Below are 24993 nucleotides of genomic sequence, written 5' to 3' on the forward strand. Positions count from 1 at the left end.
GGATAAATCACAATATAAGCCCTCTCTCGGGCACGCTCTCTCTCTCTCTCTCTCTCACACACACACAGACACACAGACACACGTACACACACGAACAAGTAAAACATGAAATCGCGTAAAACCAAATGAAACTATGGCAAAAATATATAAGCAGTAAAAATTACAGTAGTATCCTTTAGGTGATCCCTGTCCTGATAACAGGCGCTGACCCTCTGGAACTGTTTAGTTCTGTCAGTATTGTGTTCAAGTGTGAATGTTTATGAAGATTTAATCTGTCTCTGCTGCCACATCTATTCACAGTTGTGATAAGTGATTAATGTCCCATCAGATCTTTGATGGGGGAACGTTATGCTGGTTAAATGACTAAAGACATACTGATCCGTATGAACAGATATTTGTTCCAGATATTATGCGTTATTAATCGATTTGTTTTGCCAATTTTTGACTATCAGCGAAAAAAAAAACATCAGCGAAAACATCAAAAATATAACAAACAAACTCAAGCAGAAGTTAAATTTCAAGCTTTACTTTGCAGTAAAATATTATCTACCAGTGTATTAAACGGAAATAGATAAAAACACCATAATGTAAAATACTGTACATAGCCCGCATTTGTATTCCGTACCTATAACGACTGGTATAGATAAATTACAGATGTTACCGTCTTTAAGTATTATTAAGGATGTCGTGAAAAATATTGCAATAAGTAGTTTTATTAATTAATTTAATCATTAATTAAAATAGCATAAGCATCATGGATTGTGTATTGAGTGATTTAAATCTGTTTTATGAATCGTTTTTTATCCCTCTTTTTTACCACATCATCTTTTTATGAAACTATGTTGACGTAAGTTATGTTATATATATATTAAATATAGTAACCGGCTGCTTGGACACTGCAGTTAACTGAAGCAGTCAATGCTCCATCTGGCGGAATTATACAGCATTGCAACCATCTTTTTAGAAAGCGCATGGGGGCGTTTATGGGGTGGGGCATCGTTAACTACGTCATCGCGGGGGATCACATTCCGTGCACGGATCGATCATGGTCCTGTCACGGTCCTGTCATGGACCTATCATGCTCCACGCGGCTGTTTGACGTGGCTCCCACTGTAACAATATGTAGCAGACATATTGCATATTTTAACAAATTTTACTCTTGCTAGCATTTAGTATTTTCCAAAGGTACATATAAAATATAGAGCAATGATGGTGAGAATAAAAGACTTAATCCTCAGGAATTACATCCTCCGTTGAGTTCAGATTTTTTTCAAAATAAAGATGTTTCCTCTGATGAGAAAGTACATTCTTCATTGCTGTCCAGAACCATCTGAAGTGCTTCTTCATGCATTTAGCGTGCCATCATTCAAACGCACAGAAAAAGTAAGTAAATCTATAATGAAGCTTGTTGTTTTATGCCATGCGGGCATGTACATGATTACCTGGCTCACCTCAGTTCGTTTCCATATTTACAGCGCGCACACAGCGAGGCGGGATCACATTAGCTGTAATGAGCCAATACAGGAGAATCTGTACCACTACTTACTTACATAAAAACAGATTATTTGTTTTCGAGTTGAATTGGTAAATGTAAAAGTAGACAATTCAAGCTTTCTATAGATGTGCATTTTGTGTCTCTCTATGGAGTATTTGCTGAGTTTCAGTTTATTTTAATGACATGTTTCTCCCTGCAGTTCACGCAGACCAAAGCGACAGACCGCGCACCCTGTTTGTTTTCTTTATTTTATTAATGCACAAAGTTTTATTTTTAACATGTGTGCATACAAATAAAACTTAATACTTTACAGTTCCGATTGATATATAGATCTTGTCTCTACGATCAAAACTGAAAGGGTAATTTAAGTTCTTATTGGCGTCATCAGGGGAAGATGCCTCAAAACGCATATATGCGTGAGCGGACCCAAGAGGGTTAATGACTAGCAGGGAGAGGCACTGTCTTTGTTATCATAGCCAGGTGTGGGGATTAGCCATGATGTGCCTTTATCTCTTCAGCTTGAGGGTTTAAAGTAGAGCAAGCTGCACACACTGCTTTTCTCAAAGAGGCTATCCAGCACTTGAGTGCAGGTTTGATGAGCAAAGACCGCAGGAAGAGTCAAGCCATGTGCATAAAAGCACATACTGTAGTGAGAGCAGCTGAGAAGATTGTTGGTGTCTTTCTCCCCTCCCTCCTGGACATGTACAACAACTGCCTCACACGAAAAGCTCTCAACATCACCTGCGACCCTACCCACCTGACTCAAAGCTTTTTTGGTCTGATACTATCAGGGAGGAGACCAAAGAGTCTTCAAGCCAGGACAAGCAGACTGAAGGACAGCTTCATCCATCAGGCGATGAGGAAGCTCAACTCCCTCCCAGCTCTGCCTCCCCTGGGCTCTTCGGCCTCTCCCACCATTATACTCTGACTCCTTCATTTTACTCACACTCACTCACTCACTCACACTCACTCACTCCTTCACACACACACACACACACACACACTCACTCACTCACTCACTCACACACACACACACACACACACACACACACACACACACACACACGCTCAATCACACACTTGCACCTGTCACTTTTTGCTCCATACACCATTGGTACTTCCACTACCTCAACCCAGGAAAATAACTGTTTTCTAAGTTTGTGTTATTTAAAGTTTTTTATTTTTATTTTTTAGTGTTATTTGTAACAAGGATTGAGAGAAATGTAATTTCGATTCTCTATATGTATGCACTGTACATGTAGCAGAATTGACACTAAAGTTGACTTTGATTTTGACTTTATTTTAGCTGACAATATAGTAGTAAATTATACCCTACCAAATTAGCCTAAGTTAGCACTTGGCTACACAACTACTTTTTGTTATTTGCATTGTTGTAGACGTCCAGTAATGCTGTTTCTTTACAGGTTTTACATAATCATTGTAAATGTAATTAATGACACTTACAGAATTTCCACACAGAATAAGTTTATCTTATAATCAGCCAGCGATGACATATCGTCTCTGTTGGAGGAATTGAAGATGACTTATGCTGATGCAGACCATAAGTGTAGTGTAAGGGTAATCTGAAATTGTTATTGTAATTATTTCCATGTCCTTTTATTTCTGTCCCTCTAATAATTTAAATAGTTTCTTTCACTTATTTGAATATATTTTTCTATCCAGCATGTTACAGTTACTATGAGACATTGCAGAGGAAATACTCTTCGTCTCAGCCAGGAAAGTCTAAGAAACTATATTAAGGCAGGGGTGAAAAACTGACAAAGAAAAAGACCAGTAAATGTATAAATTCGTCTGCGTGTTTTTAGAAGTTAATGTATGGTGGGTTTTGCAGTTGCAGGAGTCCAGGTGTAGGGTCTTTTAAACAGAGAGAGCTGTGGCGGACTGCAATGCTGGAACCGATGTCTGATGAGGAGGATGCCAGACCGGTATGGGTTCTTCATCTCACAGGAGTCATTTGTTGTCTTAGCTTTGCCAACAGCTTTAGTGCAGATTGGAGATTCCACTTTTTAAAGGATGTGCAAGATGTATAGTACAATAGGGGGTGTCTGGATAGGGTCTATCTACATATCCGCCCAACAACCAATCAAATCACTGTGCTACGAGGGCTTGGGTTGGGTTAAATAAAAAGATTGACCAATCAAATAATATTTACAGGAAAGTAACTGGGTAATGTTCCAAATGTTGTCAGGGTTTTGGAAGTGTTTTTTTAAAACAACCAATTAACGTTGAGATAAAAAACCAATAGGTTAGAGCAGAGTTAAAATGCAAATGGGTCTTGAGTTGTAAATGTCTCCTGACAAAATCCTTGATTGGATTTCTTGCCATGGCAACAAATGGCTGTACCATGTTAAAATACCTCAGCAAGATACATCCGAATTAGTATCATTCTGAAAGTATCCTAGCTTGGTGGAATTTGATGTATAAACTCAGTATAAACTACTATTACTTGTAGATACTTCCGATACTTGTCTTTACAGGAGTTTCCTAGTACAGATACACCTCTTTTCATGCAGTGTGTACTGCGACAACGGCCCCAGTGAATAAAATGGTTTAAAGGGCTGTAGCAGTGTGGGAGATGAATGTGTTTAACAAAAATGTAGCGTTATATTTCCTCAAAAGGAGGCCAAAGCAAGTGTCATTAGAGAGACTTCTTGTTAAAGAAGTTTCCCGACAGAGCAGTGTTTCCATTAGTGTTTGCATGTGTATGTTTGTGCACATGTGTGTTAAAGTCTTCCTACACAGTAGCCCCCCTCCCTCCTCCTCTTCTCTCTCGTCCTACTTCAGCCATGATTAAAGTGCAGGGTAAATTGTTTTATTTTTACTTTATATTTTATATTAATTACTTTTATATTAATATTTTTGGGTTGTGGAATGAATAATCAGAGGTTCCATTATTTCTTAAGGGGAAGTTCACTTTGATATATGATATACAATATATTGATATACAAGCACACTTCTGGAACGAATTATGCTCACAATCCAAGGTTCACCTGTACCCATTGTTTATTCGACAAAGCCACAGGGAGCCACAGCAGAAGGATGAATGAGACACAGATTGCCTGGAGCCACAGGTTGCCAATCCCTGCTTTTGGCCATTAGAATGTCAAGGGTAGCAGTCCACAGCATGAGAGGAACTAAGACTGACTAGTAGGTGTAGTGAATGGAATGGAAGGTGTATTTTGTCACAGAATGGAACACTTGTGACTGGATCAGTGAGTTAAATACTGAACAAAGATTGACAAGCAACAGCAAAGGACTCGGATGTGAGGTCGACCATGAACTGTCAACTGTAGGACCTTATATAGACAGGTGTGTGCCTTTCCAAATCATGTCCAATTAACTGAATTTACCATAGGTGGACTCCAATAAGCTGCATAAACATCACAAGGATGATGAGGGGAAACAGGATGGGCCTGAGCTCAATTTTGAGCTTCATGGCAAAGGCTGTGAATACTTATGTACTTATCGTTTTCAATTTTTTTTTTTTTTTTTTTTAATAAATTAGCAAAAATCTCAAGTAAACTTTTTTCATGTTGTCATGATGGGGTGTTGTGTGTAGAATTCTAAGGAAAAAAGTCATTTAATCCATGTTAGAATAAGGCTGTGACATAAAATGTGGAAAAACAAGTTACAAGTTTAACTGCAATCTCTCTCTCTCATGTGTGTGTTCATGTGTGAGAGTGTGTGTATGTGGGTTAGTGTCTAAATGTGTTTTAATTTGCTTTTCAAGACAATTTATTCCTTTCTTTACATTCCATCCATAAGGGAGATAATCTTTATGCACATTTTACTATATTCTGTACTGCATTACCTCTTACTGTTGATATTCTGTAACATCCCATTTAACTTGTATCTTGTGTACCTGTTTTCCCAAATCCTGTTCTGGTTAATATCTTAAGAAAAGCAATTAATATTGATGTTATCACACCTTACTATGTTCGAACACCCAACAACAACTGCATTTTTTTTTCTCAGCAGTATGTGTCTTGGTAATGCCAGCTGGTTGTACTATTACCGTGATGAATGAGGAAATTGCTGGAGCTTTACTTAAATGAAGTTAATGATAACATAACCTGAACCCTTACCACTGAATCTGAGTAGTTTTGCACAATGGAGATCAAGTCTAACTAAAGATCTTACCACTACTAATAAAATATGGAGAAAAAAAAGAGTTCAAAACATTGGTTTCCATTTACATTGTCTGGACCTTTCAAATACTGGTTGGTAAAGAATGTACGTTAATTATTGTAATATATCATGCCTAATTTAGAATGTAAATAAATATTGTGGCTAGGTATAATGTTCTTACCTTTTTGCTTAAGAATATAACAGCAGAAAAAATTATTTTGCAGTCAATTAGTGAAACCCTAAGCTTTTATTATTATTATTATTATTATGATTTACATGATTCATATTATTATGATGACACACTCGTTCCATGTCCATTCATTTTTTTCATTACTATATATATATATATATATATATATATATACAGTGGTGTGAAAAACTATTTACCCCCTTCCTGATTTCTTATTCTTTTGCATGTTTGTCACACAAAATGTTTCTGATCATCAAACACATTTAACTATTAGTCAAAGATAACATAATTGAACACAAAATGCAGTTTTTAAATGATGGTTTTTATTATTTAGGGAGAAAAAAAATCCAAACCTACATGGCCCTGTGTGAAAAAGTAATTGCCCCCTGAACCTAATAACTGGTTGGGCCACCCTTAGCAGCAATAACTGCAATCAAGTGTTTGCGATAACTTGCAACTAGTCTTTTACAGCGCTCTGGAGGAATTTTGGCCCACTCATCTTTGCAGAATTGTTGTAATTCAGCTTTATTTGAGGGTTTTCTAGCATAAACCGCCTTTTTAAGGTCATGCCACAACATCTCAATAGGATTCAGGTCAGGACTTTGACTAGGCCACTCCAAAGTCTTCATTTTGTTTTTCTTCAGCCATTCAGAGGTGGATTTGCTGGTGTGTTTTGGGTCATTGTCCTGCTGCAGCACCCAAGATCGCTTCAGCTTGAGTTGACGAACAGATGGCTGGACATTCTCCTTCAGGATTTTTTGGTAGACAGTAGAATTCATGGTTCCATCTATCACAGCAAGTCTTCCAGGTCCTGTAGCAGCAAAACAACCCCAGACCATCACACTACCACCACCATATTTTACTGTTGGTATGATGTTCTTTTTCTGTAATGCTGTGTTACTTTTACGCCAGATGTAACGGGACACGCACCTTCCAAAAAGTTCAACTTTTGTCTCGTCGGTCCACAAGGTATTTTCCCAAAAGTCTTGGCAATCATTGAGATGTTTTTTAGCGAAATTGAGACGAGCCTTAATGTTCTTTTTGCTTAAGTGGTTTGCGCTCTGGAAATCTGCCATGCAGGCCGTTTTTGCCCAGCCCCTTTTTATGGTGGAGTCGTGAACACTGACCTTAATTGAGGCAAGTGAGGCCTGCAGTTCTTTAGTTGTTGTCCTGGGGTCTTTTGTGGCCTCTCGGATGAGTTGTCTCTGCGCTCTTGGGGTAATTTTGGTCACCCGGCCACTCCTGGGAAGGTTCACCACTGTTCCATGTTTTTGCCATTCGTGGATAATGGCTCTCACTGTCGTTCGCTGGAGTCCCAAAGCTTTAGAAATGGCTTTATAACCTTTACCAGACTGATCGATCTCAATTATTTTTGTTCTCATTTGTTCCTGAATTTCTTTGGATTTTGGCATGATGTCTAGCTTTTGAGGTGCTTTTGGTCTACTTCTCTGTGTCAGGTAGCTCCTATTTAAGTGATTTCTTGATTGAAACAGGTGTGGCAGTAATCAGGCCTGGGGGTGACTACAGAAATTGAACTCAAGTGTAATAAACCACCGTTAAGTTATTTTTTAACAAGGGGGGCAATCACTTTTTCACACAGGGCCATGTAGGTTTGGATTTTTTTTCTCCCTAAATAATGAAAACCATCATTTAAAAACTGCATTTTGTGTTTACTTGTGTTATCTTTGACTAATAGTTAAATGTGTTTGATGATCAGAAACATTTTGTGTGGTAAAACATGCAAAAGAATAAGAAATCAGGAAGGGGGCAAATAGTTTTTCACACCACTGTATATATATATATATATAATCATAATGGAAGATTGAACAAAACATGTACCACTTACCATGGCTATGGATGTCCACGTGGTCTGCCTGGGATGTGTGTGGTGACTGGGGATGATTCCACTTTTCCACGAAGACGCTTCTGTCCTTGGCTGATACAGACAGCTGTACTCTGAGGACTTGTGACTTCAGTTACTCGATACTGTAGTACAGGACTAGAGTTTCCTACAGTCTAACTAAAGCCTCCAATGACAAACTAGACTCCATTTTAACTTAAACACATCTCCTGTTATACTAAACTTCCAGTCTCACAGTATAATGCAGATCAATCCCTGCTATCCGTTTTACCCAATTTAAGATGGATTCCCTGTTGAGTCTGGTTCCCCCCAAGGTAAGGAGTTTTTACTGGCCACTGTCGCAGTCATCCTCGGCTTGCTCATCAGAGACAGTCTTATCGTTTTGAATCATACACATTCACATTTCATACAAACTTAAATAATTTATTTGATTGTGTAAAGCTGCTTTGCGACAGTGTCAATTGTTAAAAGCGTTATACAAATTTTATTGAATTAAAGTGAATTTACCACCACAGGGCAGATACTTGAATCACTATTTACTGTTTGCAGGAGTTTTCTTGACTGCAAAGATAAATTTCTGTCATTCCTTACACTAGGCAGGGGATGCATTTTGTGCAAAATGTTGTGCGCTATAACTCTGAGGATAAACTGTATTTCTCACACATGCACACACAAGGCCAAATGTGCTGTGAATTTACCACCACAGGGCAGATACTTGAATCACTATTTACTGCTTTGCAAGGGGATTTTACTTTACATAAAGCTGCCAGGGATAGATAGAAAGTGTTTGTAAGTTCTGAAACACATTTTTAAATGAGTTATAAATAATAAGGCTACACACAAGGCAAAGATGTCATGCTGTCTCCACTAGCTAGCTTCCAGAAACTATACTCAAAGCTAGGCAGTGGTGCCAGCATTCCTCACAGTTGGGTGTTGGAACTAAAATTACATCCTTAAAGCTAGCAAGTGGTGGAACCAAGATGCTTTCCAAGCCTGGGGCACTCCAGAGCATGGCAGTGGCAAACCTGCACATAACTGTAGGAGAATAAGGAATAGCTTTGACAAAACATGACTTGGCTGATAACTGGCATAAGCAGTAATCTCCTTAAACTTTTCAGAAACAGGGACTGACATTTACATTTAGGCATTTGGCAGATGCTCTTATCAAGAGTGACTTACTTTTTTTTTTCTATCTCATTACACATCTGAGCAGTTGACGGTTAAGGGCCTTGCTCAAGGGCTCAACAGTGGCAACTGTTGGTGGTTGTGGGGTTTGAACCTGGGATCTTCCGAACCATAGTCCAATGCCTTAACCACTGACATGGAACTAAAGCAAGGGGAGTTTTTATCCTGAATATTGTTGAGCTCTGTGTTATTGCCCCCTAATTTCCACACAGTATGGTGTTGTGCAGTTCCACCAGAGCAGTTGGCTTTTCGCTGACACTCAGGCTCTCCTCTTAACTACACAGCTAAAGCACTAGATATAGCTTCCCAAAATCTCTTGAGGAAGTACATAGATGTTGGCCTGGTGACGAGTTAGTGAAGTAAATTAACCTCTGCTTAACTGCCCTGGCATCTGCCAACCGCAACCTGTAAAGCCAGCTGTGCAGCATAAAGCCATCTAGAGGATATTCAATATCATGTCAAATGCCACTCCCTGTGTAACAACGTGGCACTGGTCAGAACAGACATATCCGGAGGCATCTACAACACTGAGTTCAAATTCAAATATTCAAATTCAAATTTTATTTGTCACATACACAGTCATATACAGTACAATATGCAGTGAAATGCTTACCACAGACAGAGACATGGTCACGCAGACACGAAATTTGCCAGGCGATGGCGCTGTAAGCCCAATCAGAGCAAATGCGCTGCACCTGGTGGCATGTGTATTTAAGGGCCCAAAGACAAGGCTAGAGGTAAAAGAAAAGCCTCAGCCTTTACAACAATCTGGCGAAACAGAGAGTAAAGTAGCAGCATGCATGCTTGCTCAGAGTTTAAGGTATTAAAAATCACATATTAACACATAAATCCTCATTAAGGGCAAATGCGCTGAGGTGATATAAAGTTTATTTTTAAAGTTTATTTTCCAGAGCCCCATCAAATCTCAAAAAGATGGTGGAGCTCTGTTAGTGTTTTGTTAGTTTTCTTTTGTTCCCTTTTTAGTTTCCAATTAATAATCTCCTGCAATCTCCTGGATTGGACTGGAAGGTCTTCCTGTGTGTGCATCATAAGCACTTTCCTGAACTGCTATTTCCCTGACCCCCCTCAAAGCTCTGCATCAGGGCTTTTTTTTGGAATGTTTACCTTGCTGAGTTCTTATATACAGTACCTATAAGTATGTAAGGTATTTAAATAACATTAACCTTTCATTTGACCAGATGAATCATAAATATTTACTGTAAATTGTCTCCTTTTGCATGCAACTGACAGCTAATCCATTTGAAGCCTCTACTTTTTGCAGTGAATTATATATTTTTTTATTATATTTTATTCTTAATGTGAAAGTATTACAGACCTCCATCCCTGCATGGTTGCTCCTAGCACATGTATAGCAGCATGTGTAACCAACACATGTTTCAGCTATTTATTAAGTATGCCCGTGTCTCTGATATATATGTTATAGCCATCCACTAGGTATGTACTAGGTATCTTGGTATGTATTTATTTGCTCAATTTCCAGGACTAGTTCCAGGATTATTTGTACTCTGAACACTGTTAAAAAAATTAAAGGATTTCTCCTTTTATATTTTTATAGCATAGGTGGTGGGTTTCAAACCCCCAGTCCTTAAGGTGCAAGGCAAAATCTGAGCCACAATGCTTCCCAGTGTATCATTTATGTCTATCCTAAATTAAATAGCTATATAAATGTCTTTACATTACAGAGGCCTTGAAGGCTAAGAGCAATTATTAGATGTATAAGTAGACTTTTGAAACAGTACACCCCAATTTCCTTGTTTTACAGAGAGGATTCCCCTTAATAACCAGTAGTGTGGTTTTCTCTTTAGAATGACCATACTGCCACTCCACCACTTCTCTGCTTTAGCAGAATACCACTTTCTCTCTTTTGAATTCCCATTCACTTCTTTTTCATAAGTCAGTGAGATGATTAAAAAAATGCTTTCTAAGGCTGCATTCTCTCTCTCTTTTACACACACACACACACACACACTGTTCTCCATCATTTAGAAGTAGCCATGCTCCACTCCTCTCACTAAACCCCACAGGCAATTTAAGGAAAGTAGGTCAAAATGAAATATGGGTGCAATAAAACACACACAAGACTTCAATTGCACTAGGGCAATAAAATTATATGCTAGTATGTACATTAAGGCATACTAAACAGTGTGTTTGATGTTATCAAACCATCATGGTTTGATGTTATTAGATTACATCATGGTTTGATGTTATTAGATTATTAGGAGATGGACAAACAAGGTCCTGTCTTTCCCACTTAATGCCTCACCTCTTGGATTTTACAGCTCCCCTAAATTATGTAGCAGATTTTAGATCACTAGGTTAGTGCTGAGTAGTAAAAAAATATTCAAAAAGAGCTAATTTCTACAAAATAATTCCACACACACCTAGGTACATAAATACAGACAAGTATATTGCATGCACAACAATAATAATAAGCTACAATAAGTCCATTACATACATGAAAAGAAAGCTTAAGGTGTGGTTACCAGGTTAACTACTGATACTCACATGAATCACAGTATCAAAACAACAACAACAATAAAACTGTGCTGGACAGTGAGATTGAACAGTGAGATTTTCCCTTGACATACACCCAGTTAAATCATTAGTGAAAATTTATAAACCTCTTAAAACTGGATAAACAAAATTATATGACCCAGTAGGAGCCATATGTTGTGTATTTTGTTTTTGCTAACCGCAAATCAGTTAAGTTTTAGTGAAATGCGGTTAAACAGATTACCACAGTTCTGAAAAACTATTCATTACTTTAATCAAACTTTTTCGTTAATTTTTTTTTTTTTTTAATAATTACCTTTTTTATGAACTGTTTAGGTTTCATTATCATGTATTTACTATAATTTCAGATTCTCCTTCTTGGTTGAAAGAAGTGTAACTTTTATATAGTCTTCCTACAATGTAGCCTATCCACCTGAAGATATGTTGAGGTGTGTATTGCAAAATTATTTTCCCACGAATCTACATTCAGTACCCTATAATGATAAAATTCAGACCCTTTACTAATTACTTGTTTGAAGCACCTTTGGCAACAATCAGAGCCTCTTGTATTTTTGGGTATGACGCAACAGGGGGGTTTGTTTTCCTCAAATCTGACTAGTTTCACAGTCCCTGCTGCTGAAAAACACCCCAACAGCATAAAGCTGCCACCACCATATTTTACTATTGCAATAGTATTGGGCAGGTGATGAGCTGTACCTGGTTTCCTTCAGACTTCTTCTTCTTTGTCTTTTGGCTGTTCCCTTTTAGGGGTTGCCAGAGTAAATCATCTGCCTTCATCTAACCCTACACTCTGCATCCCCTTTTCTCACACCTACTAACTTTGTTTTCTCTCACTGCATCCATAAATCTCCTCTTTGGTCTTCCTCTAGACCTCCTGCCTGGCAGTTCCAAACTTAGTATCCTTCTACAGATATATTTATAATCTCTCCTCTGAACATGTCCAAACTACCTCAATCTGGCCTCTCTGACTTTATCTCCACAACATGAGTTGTCCCTCTGATGAAATCATTCTTGATACTATCCATACTTGTCTCTCCCAAAGAGAACCTAAACATCTTCATGTCTGCTACCTCCAACTCTTTCTCCTGTCTTTTTTTCAGAGCCACTACTAATCAAAAGTTTGGACACACATTCTAATTTCTAAATGGCCTTCCCTGGTTTCTGCAGAGAGGCACCTGGGGCTAAACCTTATGGGCATCAAGGATAAGGATCGGGCGTTTCTCCTTGATGCCTCTATTTTGCCCTCTGGGCAGTTTGGCAACGCCATTAATTCCGTCGCCACCAGTTTTAGGGGGGCTAGATTATACAAATGGGCCTTCAGAAAATTTCTTCCCCACCGAACTCAAGAATCGGGACTGTCGGCCACCCAGTCTCGAACAGGTCTGACTCTCGCCAGGCAAGAGGAGCAGAAAGAAAGCATTAGCAGCCACGCACCCCCATGTAAAGACTGGGGTACGGCTCGCCGCCCTTTGCAAGCCGCCTCAATAAGGTCAGACCAACACTGTCTTCTTCACTAAGAAGAAGTCTTGAGGTTCATGCGCCCAGGACCGCGGGGGTGGCTCCCCCCGGGGAGGGGCGCGTAAAATTCCTTTTAAAAACAAAGTGCCCTTCCTGGCACCCTCAGGAGGTCGGTGTTCATGCTCCGCCGCCACTGGTGTTTAGGGCAACACCGGTCTTCAACATGAGGTTAGCTTTTCGGTCATTTCCTGCTGTAGTCCAGGATGCCGAACTTTTAACCCCTCTCCCGTCTATCCAAAGTGCTAGAACTCGTGCCCCTTTCGGAGAAACTGACAGCGTGGAAGCTACTGCCAGGATCCATTTCGCACATCGCCCTCCGCGTTTCAACAGCATGGTCTCCACTTCCGTGAAACCGGAAAGGGCGCATCTGCTGACTCTCAAATTGCAGACTTTGCTGTAAAAAGGGGCCATAGAACATGTTCCCCTACCAGACAGAGAGTTAGGTTGCTACAGTCGGTATTTCTCGGTTCCCAAAAGAGACGGGGGGGCTGCGTCCAATTTTAGATCTTCGCGGGCTGAACCACTATCTCAAAAAGTACAGGTTCAAAATGTTGACTGTCAAAATCATTGTTTCACAAATCCAACCAAGGAATTGGTTTCTGACAATAGATATAAAGGACGCATATTTTTTACAAAGAAATTTTGCCACAACACAGGAAGTTCCTGAGGTTCACTTTCAGGGGCAAAACTTACCAGGATCGGGTTCTTCCATTTGGTCTTGCTCTTTCACCCCGGACATATACAAAATGCATGGATGCAGTCCTGGCTCCCTTGCGACTCCGGGGCATCCGTATTCTGAATTACATAGACGACTTCTGGCCCAGGCCCACGAGCTAGCGCTTCGACATCGGGATGTCGTCTTAGCTCATCTTCGTTCTTTAGGATTAAGACTTAACGCCACGAAAGCATTCTCTTTCCGGTTTAGAGGACCATATACTTGGGTGTCACCTGGGATTCAGTCACTATGCAGGTACAGCTGTCTCCCGCTCGTGTCGAATATATTGTCAACACCCTAAAGGAAATCAAGCTAGACCATAGAGTGACTGTTCGTCTGTTTTAGAGATCTTTAGGCCGCATGGCAGCTGCATCCACGGTGATACCTTTGGGTCTTCTGCACATGAGAGCCAGAGGTTTTCACTTAACGGCCAATCCCAGAAGGCAAATAAGGGTTATGCGCCAAAGGCTTCATACCCTTTCTATGTGGTTCAGACCCCAGTGACTGGCTTTGGGTCCCACTCTAGGTCTGTCTTGTCATTGCAAAATGCTAACGAGAGACGCTTCCCTTATGGACTGGGGTGCGGTCTTAAATGGCCGTCCAGCCCAAGGGAGCTAAAGAGGCCATCTTCTCACATGGCACGTCAATTGCTTTGAAATGATGGCTCTATTTTTGGCCCTGAAGCACTTTCTCCAGCATTTGAGAGGTAAGTAAATCGCCAGGGCGGACTGCGCTCGCACAGCTTGAACAAGCTAGTGCACCTGGTTCTTCTTTGGGCACAGGACAAGTTCCTGTCCCTCAGGGCAATTTACATTCCGGGGCATATGAATGTGGGAGCAGACTTGCTGTCCAGACAAGCTGTGACACACAGGGAATGGAGACTCCACCCCAAGGTAGGCAGTCAAATCTGGAAGAGATTTTATGTAGCCGAACCTCATTGCCTCCCAAGGGACAGCACAATGTCCCCTCTACTACTCTCTGACTCCTCCAGCTTCCCTGGGTCTGGATGTGATGGCCCATACGTGGCCCAAATTATGCCTTTATGCGTTTCCTTTGATATCTCTGCTCCTGGGAGTCCTGGCGAGGGTCCGTCAACAGGGTTTGTGCCTCTTATTGATAGCGCTCCGTTGGCCGACCAAAGTGTGGTTCTCGGATCTAATATTTCTCCTGAACAGCTCGTCCTGGGCGATTCCAGTAAGGAGGGATCTCCTGTCTCAGGTGCAGGGGACAATATTTCATCCCCGGCCCGAGCTCTGGAACCTTCACGTCTGGCCCCTGAGGGGGACCAATTAAAGATGCTGGTCTTTTAGCCAGTGTCATCGAAACTATGTTAAGTGCTAGGGCTCCCTCCACTAGAAAAACTTATGCTCTCAAATGGATTTTTTTTTTTAAGATTGGTGCATGGCAAAACATGTAGACCCAGTCCTCTGCCGAATTGTTTCAGTGCTGGAGTTTCTGCAAGAAAAGTTGTCCTTGGGCTTATGCCCTAGTACTCTCAGAACATACATAGCCGCTATTTTGGCTTGCCATGTTCTGACTGATGAGGTTTCTGTGGGTAAGCACCCTTTAGTTGCCCGTTTTATTTGTGGATCTAAACGGTTGAGGCCGCCCACTAGAGCTGTTGTCCATTCCTGGGACTTTTCTATTGTGCTCAAAGGTCTGATTGACACCCCTTTCAAACCACTAGAGTCAGCGCCTGTCAGGTTTCTGACTCTCAAGATGGTTTTTCTCATAGATGTTACTTCTCTGAAGAGAATTAGAGATCTGCAGGCTTTGTCAGTCTCCCCATCCTGCCTAGAGTTAGCCCCTGGGCTAGTCAAAGCTATTCTGCATCCTCACCAAAACTATTTTCCAAAAGTTCCATTCTCAACTATGCACCCAGTTGTTCTCGAAGCATTCTCTCCTCCGCCTTTTACAGATCAGGAGCAGGAAAGACTTCACTTACTGTGTCCAGTACGTGCTCTTGAGATTTCTGTCCAACGCACTGGCCAGTGGCTTTATCAGATGACGTCACCTGACCGAGGTTATATATGCCAAAATTTGGCGTGTTTGATACACACATGCTTCACAACCAGCAACACAGAAAGATGTTCCCATAGCGTTTTCACGCAGAATCTCATTCCCGCTTTTTCAGGGAACAGGGTTACAGCAAAGTAACCCGGGATGTTTGTTGTGTTTGACAGCCATTTTTAAACCTGTTGTTTTCATCCTGGTAGCTGGCACATGAAGCTTAGCCAGGCATAGTTCAAATTGGTACAAATGAGGAGTTCTTTGATGCTGTGGGATGCACCCAGTTGTAGGGTAATGAGGATGGCTGCCATTTCAGCATATTGTGATAAGCAAAGGCCTATTTTGAAATATTGCGGTGGGCAGGGGTTGTCGCCAAACCAGACCACACCTGCTTGGGCTTTCAATTTGCCCTGATGATAAGATTCACAGTCCGAGTATTTACATTCTAGGGGAAAGCAACATTTTGCTGGCATATGCGATCACTCGCTTATCTTTGTTGTAGAGCGGGTACAGCCCTGCGCTTAGGCAGTGATTGGAGAATCCAACGTCCAGGTAGAATCCTTTTTTTTATGTGGGGGGGGGGGGTTGGGGGTTTCTGTATCTTTAGCTGCTTAACCCTTAGGAGTCTGAGGGTGTTTTGGAGACCTGAAGAGATTCTGACGTGTCCTGACATTTGTGTATTTTTTAGTTACTTATAAACATATAAATGTCTAAAGTCTGATATCATTTTATTCAGCACAAACTGGGCAACAATAATATATGAGCAGCATGTATGTAAAAGTTTGTATATTGGAGAAAAAAAAAGTTATGCATGATTTTTGAAAACAACAACAAAAAATCACTGAAATAAGACCACAAACCATTCATGACATTTGTGCACAAGACTTTTGTGACCTGGATCTTATAATGTAGAGGGTTTTACTTTAAAATGATGTGACAATCACCTTCCTCACTCATTTACAGAAAACAATACATTCATTTAAATTTTCTAAGACACTTTTTGTTTAGAAAGGCTGTATGCGAGGAGGCGTGAATGATCACGAATAATGCTGTAATTCACATCAGCGAAAACAAAGACCCACATAATGAGCTGTATAATTACCTCTTTTAGTCAGGTATGTGAAAAGTGTTACAAGAAAATAATTAGAAGACAGAAACATATTTCTTAGCTTGTGGTTTATTTAGAATAACTTAAGATTCACTTGCAAAAATTCCAGAAACAGTTTAAAATAAATAAAAAGTGCAAACAACATTCATGGTAAAATGGTGCAAACCAAAAACAGTGTAGAATATAAACTGTGCAAAAACATACATGCAGGATTAAACTGCAACAGGAACAATACAAAATAAAAACTGAAAATCCAGACATTTAAAGGCAAATTGTGCAAATGGGAACAGTTTGGATTAAGATTAAATGGGTGTATGATTTTTATAGTCACACATCCATGTGCCACTCTTGAAAGCAGTTCCTGTTCAACTGAAGACACAGGGGAACATTGCATGCCTGGCATTTCCAAGGTGTTTTTTGCCACTTGCCACGCACTGCTTTGCAATGAGCACATAACCTGCAACCAGCAGTGGCAACATCTCTGGTATCCAAGGTCAATTCAGCTCCTGGAACTGGTACATGGTCACTACTTGTCCATTTTGGTGTTGGTCTTCCTGAGAGACATCACAAAGCTCTTTGATGAGTTGTTCCATAAACTCTTTATGGGGCAGGTTACCATATAGTTCTTTATGCACAATGAAAGCATTGGTGGCAGCAATGTCCAAGAAGTGTAGAAAAATCTTTTTGTACCACTTCATTGTTTTGTGCTGTGCAGTGTAGTACTGTTACAGCTGATCAGAGAGATCAATGCTACCCATGTGCTGGTTGTATGCAGTCACAGGTGCAGGACATGGAAATTTCTTTGTAGTCCATGTACCTTGTAATCTCATCCTCCTTTTTACTGTGTCTCATGGGACTCATGAGAGAATGTGATTCAGCAGATGGCAGTTGGGGTCCAGGTTCCCATTCGGGCAGGAATCGCAGAGCCTGTGGAACCGTGTCATCATCAGTCTGCGTTTTCCATGACTGTGCCTGCATCTTGTTTGCCTTTGCTTTTTTTGGGGACTAATCTTTTTGTCTGATCATTTTCACTAGTAAAAAAATAAGCTAACAAAAAAAAAACGCATGAGCATGCTGATCACACAAAATAAACTAATGTACATTATCATCATATAGATATATAGACATATTTGTGCACTTACTCAGTATGATTCTCAATTGCACTCAAAAGTGAACAGCGCTTGCGTGTCCTTATGTGAGGTGCTGGTGAAGGCAAGGGTGAGGCAGACACATTCCAAAAAACAAAAATAATAAATAAAAAAGTTAGCCTATACTGTTCAGAGTAAATGGATGTGCAATTAAAAGTTATGGACGCTTAATTGGTATGAAGTGTATACATTTTGTGCCCCTCTGTGTCTGTTGATGGACAATAGACTAGACAAATATCTGTTGATGGGCTATAAACCATGTAGTGCATCTCAAACATTTACACCTAAGACATTAGCAAACACCATCCACTTGACATGCTTTACACACATATTTAACACATTCTAAACATTTACATCTAAACAGGCATTTGTAAATACAAGCTTAACAAAAGGCATTATGAACATTTACACCACAGAAATATCCATAAACATCTCTTCGCTACATAAGGCAGTATTTTAGCCAACTGGAACTAGCTTGTTTGTGCTAAATATTATTACCGATAGCAGTGTTATAAGCTAACTGAAACAGAGCCAAATATATATTAGCAACCATAATCTAAAGCTATCCAAAAAAGGTGAAATACATTAGAACATTTATAAACATCTGTAAACTCCATGAGACATTAGCTTAGCCACCAGGAAATAACATGTTTGCTACATAAGGCAGCATGTTAGCAGTGTTATCTACGTGCGGCACTAAACTATATAAATGGCATTGAAAGCCAATGTGTCACATAAGCTGACAAGAGCTAGCTGAAGTGAGAAAAATATTTACTAATATAAGTTTAAGTTAAGACGGCTGCAAGCGCACCCTGTTTATTTTCTTTATTTTACAAAAGCACATTGTTTTGTGTATATTGTGAGTATACATGAATAAAAGTAGACCTTTCACAGATTCAAATTATGTACTACACTAATGTGTATGATTAAACATGACGGAGCATTTTAAACTCTTTTCACGGTAACCAGGAAAAATGCACTTTTTGCCGCCGGCGGCAAGTCAGACTCCTAAGAGTTAAAGTCTATGAGCAGCTCAAAGCGATCGAGCAAGTCTTTGCAGATGAGGAGTAGATACATACTGAGTGGTGAGACATATACTGGATGCACGAGTTCCATTAGTTCCAATGTCAGGTGAATTGGGGCCACATGTCTTAGCTGTAGGGCGGTGTGTGAGTAAGCTTGAAGGGTCAGTTCGCACCTTTAAAGCCTGAGAGTTCCTTTAGTCCTTCTTGGACTTTATTCAGGAGTTCTGTCGACATCAGGATCGTTTTGATCTGATTGCCTAGCAGTTACGGGACTGAAATTTGGGATAGGACAGATAAAATGTCAGGGCTGGACTGATGTTCCTCTGAGGTGTGGCAGACAACCAGAACAGCACTCTCAGCAACTTAAGTAGTCCTGTTAGCGTGTGTTTGTTGGGTCCTTCTGCCATTGTATATGCCATATGGTGTTTATGGTTCTCTGATTGGGAGGAATAAAAGTGCTGTTATCGGTGGTTTGCTGGATCTGGTGGTCGCTGCTCTCTTGTCCGGCTGCTAGTCAGGCTGACCCTGCATTTCACTCTTTGAGTGGTGGCTTGGCATTTGTCTTAAGATTGGGCGCGTTCCATAGCCAGCCCTAACTCTAAATGTTGGACTCATGAACTGCTGTGGTTTTGACAGCCTTTTCTAAAGCCATCTTCTGTTTGCTGCAGGCCTGTGCAAAGTCTCGCAACTGTTGCGTATTCCTGGTTTGTGGACCTACCTGCGAGAATGACAAAATAGTGGCTTACTCCTGGATAGAGGTTTCGTAGGAAGAGATTTTTAAATTTTAGGGGCCTCATGTACAAAGACTTGCGTTGAATTCATACTAAAACATTGCGGATGGACACAGCTGTAAATGTGCGTACGCAGTAAAAAAATCTGATATATGAAACACTGTGTACGCGGAATCCCACGCATATTCTCTTTGTACATCTGAATTAACGTTAAATTGAGCGCACGTGCACGAGCGCAAAATCCCTCCCTGCCTCCTTCCCCGTATAAATATGGTAATGACTCCACTTTGGCAAAACCAAACGAAAAAGCAATGGCAAAATCAAGCAAAAAGAGAAACTTCACAGAATGTGAATTAGAGGTGCTCCTATCGGCGGTAGACCGGAGAAAAACTGTGTTATTTGCAAGTTTGTCCTCCGGAATTAATAACAAAATAAAAAAAAATAGAGTGGAAGAGTTTAGCTGACGCGGTTAACGCAGTGGGGTCTGAACATCGCACTGTGGACGAATTAAAAAAGAAATGGTCCGATATAAAGGTGCAGGTTTAAAGGAGAACAGCAGCGTACTGTCAAAGTGTGGACCAAACAGGCGGGGGAACAGGGGATGCTGAATTAACACTCTTTAAGGAGAGAGTTGCCTCAATTGTGGGCGACACTCTACTGTCTGGAGTAGTATCCGTATCCGTGTCTTTGGGAGACACGGATGTATTAGAGGAACCCTACGAAGGTAACTTCTCATTTTAATGTCTTAACTTTAGTAAACATACCAGTTTGCATTTAAGTTTCCAATACATGCAATGTAGCGGTACATAGGAGACTTTTATTTATGTATCCATTGCATTTATAAATATGCATGTACCCATAAGAAATTGAATCAAATATCAGTTAACGTGCTTGTTTTTATTTAGACTTAGATGGTGCAAGAACATCCACTGGCACGCACTCGGAGTCCGTCCCTCCTGAGCAGCCAGAACCCAGTGTCTCCGGCATTTCCAGCGCTCCCCCCAGTGCTGAGGCCCGTCCGTCAGGCCGTGTCTTGACACATGCTGTTCTGGAGTCACAACAGCAAATTGTTAGGGCCATCGGAGAAATTAACAGTCACCTGAAAAATATAACTGATGCACTTACAGACATAAGCCAGTCATTAATGGTCATTAAAAAATAAACTTTGTCTCTGATTACCTTTTATATTGCCGCAACCACACGTTGGCGGGCTTGAATGGCTTGTTGGTTGGTGTGACGACCCATGTGTATATGTCACCATTGGATTGAACTGCTCCGCCTCCTAATTGGGTTGATCAAGGACACCTGTGGCTGGGTTCCTTTTTGGCCTTTTTAAAAGGCAGTATTACAACTGGCCAGGGACTTGGGAGCTGCACGTGGGACTTGATTTTGTTTGGACTTTGGTTACTTTTGTTTTATTTCATGCATTCAACACTCTTACAGTTCGTTACATTTTCATGCATTCACCTAACTCTACACTGCTGATTCTTGACTGTCTCATTCCATATTGTTTTGTTTCTATTATGTTAATAAACTTTATGTAGTATTTGCACTTTCTCATGTGTCCCCGTTGTTGTTGCACCCTTTTTGAGCCATGAGGCGTAACAGTTGGGTTGTATACACTCTGGTCCTGGGTCTGGGTCATCTGGCGGTGCCACTGCCTCACCAAGAGGTATGCCATGTCTGTGCGCGACATTGTGCAGCACACCACAGGCCAGCGCGATGCGGCACACTTTGTTAGGGCAGTATAGCAGCACCACTTCGCTTTTATCAAAGCAGCGCCACCGGCATTTCAGCTGTCCAATCGCGAGTGTGAGAATGGGCATCATTGTATCTGCGCTCTTGGTCAGTTTGTGGGTTGTTGAAGGGGGTTTCGAGCCACGTCTTTAATGGATAACTGCGGTCTCCTGATATGCAGTTAAATAATTACGCTTAATTAAATAATAAAAGAAAACTTATCTGGAATAATATCTTTAAATGCATCCCTCACCAAGAAGCCACCCATCGCGCACCCTGCCACCTTGGAGCCTCATCCCAACCATGCCGTTTGTGAGGATGAATGAATCATGGGTTGACCCAGGCCACCTTGCCACAATATTTGTTAGGCGCATTTGAGCATCACATATTATTTGCACATTTTTTGAATAGAAATGTTTCCAATTCACGTATGCAAATTTGTCTTCAGATGGCGCCTTTATAGCAATGTGCGTGCAGTCGATCGCTCCGATTACATTAGGAAAACCGACGATTGCTGCAAATTGCGCTTCAATGTTTGTCTGGTCAACTGCATGGTATGGAAACCTTATATACCTGCTAGACATGCGGATGATCCCGTCCCATACAGCTGGCATTGCACGGCTCAAAGACGACTGGCTTAACCCCGAGCGGTCTGCCAGTTCCCTTTGGAAAGAACCAGTTGCCAGGAAACCAAGCATTGTCAGCACCTGTAAGGGAACGGGTAATGCGTGGCTCCTCACTGTATCTCTTTCCAAATTTTAACCCAACTCAGCACAGAGCTCCAAGAGGATAGCTCTTGGAAATCTAAAATGGCTAATAAGCCAGTCATTATCGTGGGCCAGAAAATTACTGTAATCCCTAAAAACACGTTGCCTTCGGATTCGGCCATTGACAATGTCCTCTAATAAGGCCAACACTGCCATTGCCATAGACTAAGGGTTGTATACATTTGCAAATGCTTTTATATGTTCTAAATCAAATAATTGGTAGAAAAATATTGTCAATTAACCCATTTTATCAATTATAAATTAATAGCAATGTTTTTCACATGTGTTGGTGCGATACTTTGTAGTGTGCAATTTAACATAATAACCTCTAGGAGTCGCCAACGGAAATAAAACAAACACACACAAGAAATACACGTATGCCAGACATGAAGTTGGCGTGGAAGAACGCACATTCTAACGTTAATTTTACTGTTAGTAATTATGGCCGTGAGCGTGAAATCTGGTTTAAGCAAAGTTTTTGTGCATGCAGCATTCATACATGAGGCCCCAGATCTTCTTCCATTTCTGTTACCACGAATATCAAGTTGTTTATGTGATGAATCAGTAAAAGTCCAACATGTAATTTTCTCGGTACTGAATGAGTTTGCTCATAGCGAGTGCCAAAGTATGCTCATCTGAATCAGCTGTTCATGACAACCTTGTCACATTTCCAGGTCAGCCACTGGTCCTTGTTTTGACTCAGGGTATCTTGGAGCAGGTGGTACTCAGTCTTTGCATGAGCAGGCTGCCGGTCCAGGAAACTGCGCGCTTCAGGGTTGGATGTTGTTCTGAGCAAATGGAGTCTACCTTGGTTAGTGATGTTGGGTCTCATTTCAAGATGAAAATCAATATCTCGTAAATGAGCATGGACATTTTAGCTGCCTGGCATATGCGGCGTGAATTTGTCAGTGTTCCTGGCGAGCTGTCCTTGACAGCTCATGGCACCTTTCATAGGTGGGTTTGAGTTCCTCCTTGTCACAGACTCTTCTTTAATATGGTCCAGCTGTAGCATGAGGAGGCTGATCTCATTCCTTGCCTTGTCAAGGTGAGTTTCAAGGGATTTAATTCTGCTAGTGTTATCCATGGAGTCAGCCTTGGCGTCTTCTAGTAGCTGTTCTGCATACTGCAGCCTGTCGGAGAGATCAGTGTAGTCTGCATTACTTTGTTCCCTTTCCTGTGTAGTAGTTTCCAGGGTTTCTTGCAGCCTGGTGATTCCCATCTTGCCTTGCTCTACCTCATTACCCCCTTTCCGTCACTCCTGAGCCTCCAGTTCTAGCTGTTTGATGCGGCATTGTGCACGTGTCAGCTCCTGCTGTAGATAGGCGGTGTGTCTGTCGCTTAGCATGAAGGCAACGATGAGTGTGTGACGTAAGAAGCCGGTGATTTAACTTGAATCTTGTCTAAGGCTTGTTAAGTTGTCATCCAGCTGCTTCTGTGTCTGGTGCTTTAGTGTTTAAGCGGTCTTAGGTAGGAGGCTGTCGATCGCAACACTTAGCCATGTCTTCAGATCTTCCCAGTGACTGATGGGGTATGCAAGACATGTTTTAACAGGCCGGTCTTAAACTGACTGACACAGACGTAAAGCGAAAAAACAAAACAAAAGGAAAAAAACAAACACTGCAAACAGATGTGTAAATTTGGTCTGATGCATCTGATCTGTGGTTCTCTGTGTCTGTGGTCCACTGGTGGGGGGGCTGTTAACTGGGAGTCTCTATGGGAAGGGCTAGTAAATACACAGTTAGCGAAGCAAGAGAACTGGGGTAGAAAAGAAGAACAACTCACAAAGCAAGGGATAGCGTTCTAATAGTAAGCTTTCATTTTCCTATAAGCAAAAGTCCCCCATCTCCCCTTTTTTGTAAAAAAAAGGTTTTAGCTAATAGTGAGTTGAGAGAAAAAAAAAAACGCCTTTTTAGTGGCAGAATGAGTTTAGTGTCAAATTTTTTTCACCCTTTTGTTTTCAATTATGTTTGATTTAGGTCCTAGCATAAAAAGATAATGTACAGTGCGAGTGCGATGCCTTTAAACATAATTTGTGTTTCACCAGTATGTTACATTTCTAAAGTTCTCTGCTTTGTGACTTTCACAGGTACAAACCCAGAAAAGTAGCAGGTTGATAGAGTTGTGGTGCTATTGGGTTACTTCACCTAGGCACTTGGATTTGTTGTTTTAGGGAAAAACAACTGGCCTCAGTATAGAGAAATGAAGAGTATATTCTGTCAAAAGTAGGATAATTTTGATTGATTGCTCAAAGGTCAAACAGGTCGAAAAGGTTAAAATAAATAAAATAAGTTTATTTTATAGAGTGCCTTTCAAGAGACTCAAGGCCCCTTTACAATGACATTGTTTACACATAGAAATAGAGATCTAAGAGACAACAAAACAAAATACAGATAAACATGAAAAACAGTAGAATTTATCTAAACACATATTCAAAGATTGGAAAAAGAGGAAGAGAAAAGATATGTTTTAAGGTGGGTTTTGAAATCCTGTAGTGAAGAAAGATCACGGAAGTGTTTGGGAATAGAATTCCAGAGTGTAGGGGCGGAAGTACTAAATGCTCGTCCTCCAAATGATGATAATGTATGGCGAGAAATTAACAGTAGACCATCATCTGCAGATTGGAGTGTGCGAACAGAGAAGTAAGTATGAATAAGATCAGAAATATATAGGGGGCAAGACCATGGAGTGCTTTGAATGTGATAAGAAGAATCTTGTATTGAATGTAGGAGCGAACAGGTAGCCAATAAAGTTTGTGTAGGATGGGAGTGATTCGTAAGGATTTCTTTGAATGAGTGAGGACCCTAGCAGCAGTGTTCTGA

This window comes from Clarias gariepinus, chromosome 7 (genome assembly GCF_024256425.1).
Source record: "Clarias gariepinus isolate MV-2021 ecotype Netherlands chromosome 7, CGAR_prim_01v2, whole genome shotgun sequence".
NCBI classification, from domain to species: domain Eukaryota; kingdom Metazoa; phylum Chordata; class Actinopteri; order Siluriformes; family Clariidae; genus Clarias; species Clarias gariepinus.